At 39.0% G+C, this 6,823-nt stretch overlaps 1 long non-coding RNA gene across 1 annotated transcript; it reads right to left on the bottom strand.

The window, feature by feature from the left end:
- Window positions 1-4,389: 4,389 nt before the first annotated feature.
- Window positions 4,390-5,299, bottom strand: LOC116184575 (uncharacterized). The gene is made up of 2 exons (XR_004149331.2): window positions 5,166-5,299; window positions 4,390-4,641 (listed from the first exon to the last, which is right to left on the bottom strand). It is a non-coding gene; the product is annotated as an uncharacterized LOC116184575 (long non-coding RNA).
- Window positions 5,300-6,823: the final 1,524 nt, after the last annotated feature.

Raw genomic sequence — 6,823 nt, 5'->3', positions numbered from 1 at the left:
ACGATGTTTACGAAGCCTGGCATCACTGGGATCTTTTTCAAGACTCATCTGTGTGCAGAGTGTGTTTTTTTTTTTTTCCCTCCTGGCAGGACAGCAGATGCTGTTACTGCTATAATGTTCCAATGCTGCTCAACAATGCTTGCAAATATCCACTTGGAATTCAAGTATATCTACTAATTTTTAAGCAATCTTTACAACCTTTCTTTCCCTGATCTGTCCTGCAGACATGTTTTTGTTTACATTGACTTCCAGGGATGGATCTTCCTAGTAGAAATGCTTTCAAAGACATTTCTAGATAAAGGTGCACGGTGGTTATTTGTGGATTCTTAGCACCAATGTTTCAGTCATATAAACAGACTGAGTGAATGGTGGAAACACAGGGCTTGAAACACATGCAAGACTGAAATTAATTTGCATAAGCTGTTGAAAGAGCAAAACGAAAAATAGTCTTAGTAGAAATTAGTTTGGGCAGAAAAAGACAAAGATAGACCAAAATAATTACATATCACTTCCAACAAAGATTACGGTGATTTAGTAATATTAATCACTGCTTATTGCTAAGAAAGAGCATCTTATTGAATACATGGGAAAACAGAGAATTTTTTTTTCTGGAAGTCTTTTAGACCTTTCAATCTTATGGAATGGGACACTTCCTCATTTGTGTTTGGATACAGAGTAAGAAGAGACTTCGGAGCTTGAAAAACCAAATTAGACCTTTCTCTACAGACTCTTGTTTCTGTAAAAAGAGATTATGTACTCTAGTGTCTCTTAGCTTTTTGTGAGAGATTATATATAGTACATATTATTCCAATTCTGAACAATTCTGAAGTGTTCTGCTAACACAAACTATTCTATTTTTCACAGTGAGAATATTAATTAATCTACTTTCAAGAACTTAATTTGCTTTTTTATTTAATTAAAATAATTTTGTGCATATTTATGCATTGCAACTGCCGCAATATTTGGAAAAACATGAAAAAGAAACAAAATAATGAGACATCCTGGGATATTTCTTTGTCAGGGCGCTAAATAAACCTCCATAATTCTAGTCTTTAAGCAAGAGCATTGCTGCAGGATGGATGAACTGCAGCTGATCTTCCTCTAAGCTGGTGGGGGAGAGGCTAGAAAAGCAAATGTAGCCATGGTTTCATACACAATGACCAAAAATGTTTGGATGTGGGATGGACCAGGATCTGCTGCCGGCTGACAAAATTCATGTGCCCCTCACAATGGAAGGCAGCAGCCACTCAGTGCTTGCAGCACTGCAGCATTTATCCAGAGCATAAATAACTTTTGTTTGAAATGAGAAAAGATTTTGGAAGGAAGCCTGAAGTAAGTCAAATAGTAGTTTAGTTCAAGGTCAAATGTTTCCTCTTCTTACTGAAAACCAGTGTCAGACTTACAGACACAGTTAGCAAGAAAATATTTTTTATATCACCAGATCTGACACATAAAGAAAATTGCCAGGATTTGGGATTCAGCTTGGCTGTTTCTAGAGAGCAGAGCATATGCTGTGCTACTGCCTGCCTGGCATGTCTGCTCCCTAAAATGTCTGTCTGAGTGTCTGCCCACCTTCATTTCCTCCTCCCTTGAATATTGGATCTTCCCTCCAGCAGGAAGGAGGCAATGCTGGATGCCACAGTCAGTCTAGGCCCGGTCACTGGCACCTCTGAAATTACTTGCAAAGTATTCCCAGGAAAAGAAATGCCTCAAAAGTGGTTGAAGAACAGGGCTACGTCAGCTGAACATTGTCTTAGGGGTGGAGGAAGGAAAAGAAATAGAACAAAAAAGCAGCATGAAGCACACAAAGGTGAAACATTCACAGGATTACATGAGACATTTCATGAGACTGGGGGCAGTAAAGATTTATAAACCTCAGTAAAAGCAATGGCTCAGCCACCAACTGATAAAATTGCAGAGGACTGAATAATAGAAGGCGATAAAACTTTAGGAATAACCAGTTTAATAAAGAGACTGTTTTGTTTTGTTTTGTTTTGTTTTGGTTTGGTTTGGTTTGGTTTGGTTTGGTTTGGTTTGGTTTGGTTTGTTTTTTTTTTTTTTCACCTGAGAAGTTGCCCACCTGATGAAGGAAATACAGAATTGTGATAAATAACATTGCTATTGAAAAAGAAGAAAGATATAAATGGAGACAGTGTACCACTGTGGCCAAAGGTGGTGGTGCCCAATTCTAAAAGACCTCTGATATTCTGGCTACAGGAAGCTTTCAGCACACACATTATGTCACAGCCTTTAATGTTATTTAAGCATTATACACACATCATACACAGTTAAAAGTAATTCTTGAAGCTGTTATCACACAAGACAGTAACTGTGCTTGCTTTCACAGGCCAATCTGCTTCAGGAAAGGTTTTCCTGGCATTTTTTTCTAGGCATTATCTGAATGAAGTTAACAACCATGGGAGAAAAGTGCAGCACATGGAAAATCTGTGAGTGCCAGGAAATATCAGCTTTTGATACACTGGTTTTAAATGGCAAAACTTAGAATAGACAAAGTTTTGTACAGAGTATCTTTCCAGTTTTGAAGTAACCTGATTTTTAAAAAGATAAAAGTAGTTAATTAGTCAGTGATAAGCACATGCAGTCCATTATTTTCCTTTTGGGATCAGGCTAAACACCAGAGTGAGATAATAGCTATTAATACTTGTGGATCACTCCAGCCATGTTGCTGCAATACACCACACATTTCTCTGAGACACAGAAGCTCTGGAGCTGACCTTCAGCTGCCATAATTTGCCCCAGTATAATCAGAGGTACACAGAGATTAACAATGGTGAGATACTGGTAGCTCCAGAAACTGTTGAAGGCTTCCAGGCTGAAATGTGACACACTCAAGCAAATATTTTAAGTAGAAACATTAACAATGGACTGGCAGCGCCTACTAATTGCTATTTCTTGATAGGGCATTCACTGCACAATGTTCTGTGTAAATTACAAGCAAGAAATAGATAAGCCTCTGAAACCAGCAAGTTCAAAGGAGGAATGTGATCAGCAGAAAACCAGTTGAGGCACAGGGGCCTGCAGTCTTGCTAAGGAGACTCAAAGATCCTACCACTGCAAGTCTTTGCACAGTTCTGCTGATTTAATAACCACTTACATGTTTTGGCCTTTCAAAATTTGCTGATAAAAATTGCAATTAAGCAATAACCGCAACCAAGAGGATGTTCGTCTCTCTCTTTTAAGTTGACACGTGGGGACTTCTTTTGCCCTTCTCTTTCACCTGAGATGGACTGGAGGGAACTGTCCAGTCCCACGACATCGCTGGGTGCTCCACAACATGATCCTGATATGCAGGTATCCTATATTAGTGGAGCAATTGGTTTTCCATTATGAAATATCTCATGGAATTTAGCAAGCACACAGCTGTGCCAAGACCATGTGCATGATTTTCCTATACCACCCATACTAGTTTCACTGATTACTCACTTCCTTAGCTACAAAAACACATGGCAAGTTTCTTCAGGCTCAAACATCTGTGCACAAACTGGGCAAAGATGTTTCCATTCACTCACACCTCAGTTGCTGTGACTGACATTTTAAACCTACCTTAACCAAACAAAACTTTCTGAATACAGAAAACACCAGGCTAACAAATTAAATTACATCCCTCCATAAGGTATCCTGCAGTGTAGTTTGCTGCACAGTCTAAATGGATACACCAGCAATGCCCTTTTCACCTGTGCATCATCCTTTTCTTCTTGAAAATTTGATGCCAGGCTGAAATTGCCTTCCTCCTGCAGGCACAAATTCTCCTTCTTTGAACAGCTTTTAAAGACAGATCTCTGTGCTAAAAAAGCCTATCGGTGCACTATTCAAGTGTTGGCATTGCTAACGGAAGTTGATGGATTTAATTTCAACAATAAAACAGTGCTAGAAACTGATCTGTTCTTTTTGCTGTAGACCCTCCCCAATACCATTTTACTTAATGCACTGTGAAATGTTTAAAATGCAAACTCCCCTTTAATGTGCAAATGTCTGCACAAAATATTTTGAATTCATCTACGCAAGGTGTGTGAGGATGATTTATACTTAAAAAAAAATCAAGGTTATGCTAAAAGCTTGAATTACTCAGTGCATTTGCAGGCACAACAGACACCAGCCCTGAAACCCTTCTCCACAGCAAATACCTTAAATGTGTACTCTTAATAACATAACCAAAATTGCTAAATCTTTTAGAGGTACCAACATAGCTGACATCCAGATGAATCAGCAAGCTGGAAACTTGTTATCTTACCAGCCACAGATCCACACCAAAACAATGTTTGCAGCTGAAAATTGAAATGAATGGGTTTTATACTATGCTTTTTGGCATCAATGAAAGATGAACTGCAATATACTTTCCACAAGATAGACAAAGAATACACAACAAGATAGTCAGTAGACATTCATTTAATTATTGCTATTTTTAAGCCTGATATCAGTATTCTGCCCTGCTATATACGACATAATAGACAGTCATAGCTTTATTAAATAAATGAAGAACATTAGACAACTTCTGTGAAACAGATACTTTCATCTAGTTGTGAAGGAACTTGAACCATTTCCCACAGCAGTTGGAGTAGTTACAATAATCTTTAGTTTCCATTCTTCTGCACCTGTATTTCTAAACATAAATATCAGGGACTCTCAAAGGAATGATGAATACACAAGTTAGAAATCTGCATTTTTAAGGCTTAGAATTTTGCACAAAAAAGCCCCACGAACTCAACTGAAAATTCTATTTCTGTGAAAGAAGCAATTAGCTCACAGTGCTGTCGTTTTCTTAAAGCAAGGCTATAATTTCAGCTGTGAAGCTTTGCAGAGGATCCTGCCTGGCTGAGTACAGCAGCCACCCTGCAGACTGTCTGAAACCTTCTCCAGCAGAATATTAACATTCAAAAGGTGCACCAAAAAAAAAAAAAAAAAAAAAACCACCAAAACCCACCAACAAAAAGATTAAAAAAATCCCACAAGGTATTCTCATATCTCTGCAAAATCAGAGCAAAAAGCTGCATCTCTCTTCTACTCTATTGATTGTTGCCAGTATTCTGTTTAACTGCAATTAACACAACTTGCAATTAACAACTACAATTAACAACATCTTGTATCAGTCATTCTGAATACTGATGATGATTTATGGTCTGCAGGCAAATTCTGTAATCCCTTACCTTAAAATATAGTGGATAGTAGGATGCCAGTGGTGTACTTTATTTAGAAAATTATCTGACCATGCAATGGGAGAGGTATAGTCAGTAACATTTGCTGCTTAACTCCTGGACTTCTCTCTAGGTGTTTTTGCCTTGGGAGCTTTACTCATTTCCATGTACTAAAGCTGCTCTTGACCTAGCTGCTTTTTATTTTGAGGGGGAAATACATGACTAAAGCAAAAAGGTCCTTGTTTCCCTTTCCCATGAGAAAAATAAAGTCAGTTTTAGAATGTCAGTCAGATAGACTGATTAAAAAATGTGAGGTTGTTTTGTTTTGTTTTTGGTTTTGGTTTTTTGTTTGTTTTTTTTTTTAACTGAGAGTTTCTACTTAAAAGCAGACAAATAGGAATATTCTCACACTAAGACCCCAAGCCATTTTATGTTGGTCATTTGCTCTGTCCTTTAACAGTGAAGTTCAATTTTCAGATAGTCTGTATTTTCACGGACCAGAGAAAGAACACAGGATATTATTCTCTCATATTTCTTTCAGACTTCTCCTATGGACAATAGATTTGAAGCTCACCAGAAATATCTTCCTTTTTCTGACCCATGAGGATTTTCCCGTGGAGGCATCTTTTATTTTTAAACATCAACTGTGTCAGCTGCATTGTGGTTGTCAGGGTCAACCTCGTGGAGCGTGGGACTGCGGTTTTGTGCACGTAACAGGACAAACTGTGCTTGCAGAAATGATGCAGAGCTGCCACCCAGGTCACCACAGTGCAGAGATTGTCATTCTGTGGACACCCCATGGGTGGTCTGGCTTGGGACCATTCATCACCTGGCTTCTCATGCTTTATGTGATGCATTAAGATTTTAGCCTTTCTGTTTTCCAGGTCCTGTGCTGCATTAGTGGATAGCTCTGAACTCCACGTAGAGTGTTAGTAAACTCTCCTGACATTTTGGTCAGACACAACAATCCTTCCAGGCCTCAGATTCCAAAAAGTATAAACAAAAATGAATCTGAGAGGAGCAAACTAGGGGATTGTGACTTCATTACCTGAAGCTGTAATTGCAGAATCAACCCAGATATGCAAATAGACCAAACTTATAATTGTGTGAAAAGCTCATGACCACCATCTATCTTGGGTGTAGCCTCTGCTAGGCTTTTGCACTGCCAAAGGTGTATCTATTTAAGGCCTTTAATGAATACCCACTTTATTCTCTTAACTCTGTCGCGACTCTGTTGTAGGCAACTCCAAGGCACCACACACAAATGTAAACAAGGAGGAAAACACCTCCTCCTGCTGTCACACAAAACCTCCATCCATGCCTCCCTCAGAACCTTGTCCTTTGCAGGTAACCAGAGCTATCCAGGGACATAGGCCTGGCACACTCTCTGAGGGAAGGTGACCATTATTTCAGCTGCCTGCACATCTCTTAACAGAGTATTTACACAAGAACACGCCTCAGTAAGTCACAAAGCTGTCTGCTCTATTAATCCATTAATCTCACAACATGGTATTTCTCTGCTTCTGCAGGAGAATGTTTCAGGAAGGATTTTTCAGCTCCCTGTTCTCCTTCCTTAGGATCTGTTTCTCTAGATGAGCTTCAGAAAGGGTATCCTGGGGCCCCTTTGCTACAGGAAGCAACTTCTGGAAGAATAATTCACAAGGTTTAGA

The sequence above is a fragment of the Lonchura striata genome, chromosome Z (assembly GCF_046129695.1).
Source record: "Lonchura striata isolate bLonStr1 chromosome Z, bLonStr1.mat, whole genome shotgun sequence".
Lineage (NCBI taxonomy): Eukaryota > Metazoa > Chordata > Aves > Passeriformes > Estrildidae > Lonchura > Lonchura striata.
This window is presented reverse-complemented; position numbering and strand designations above follow the sequence as displayed.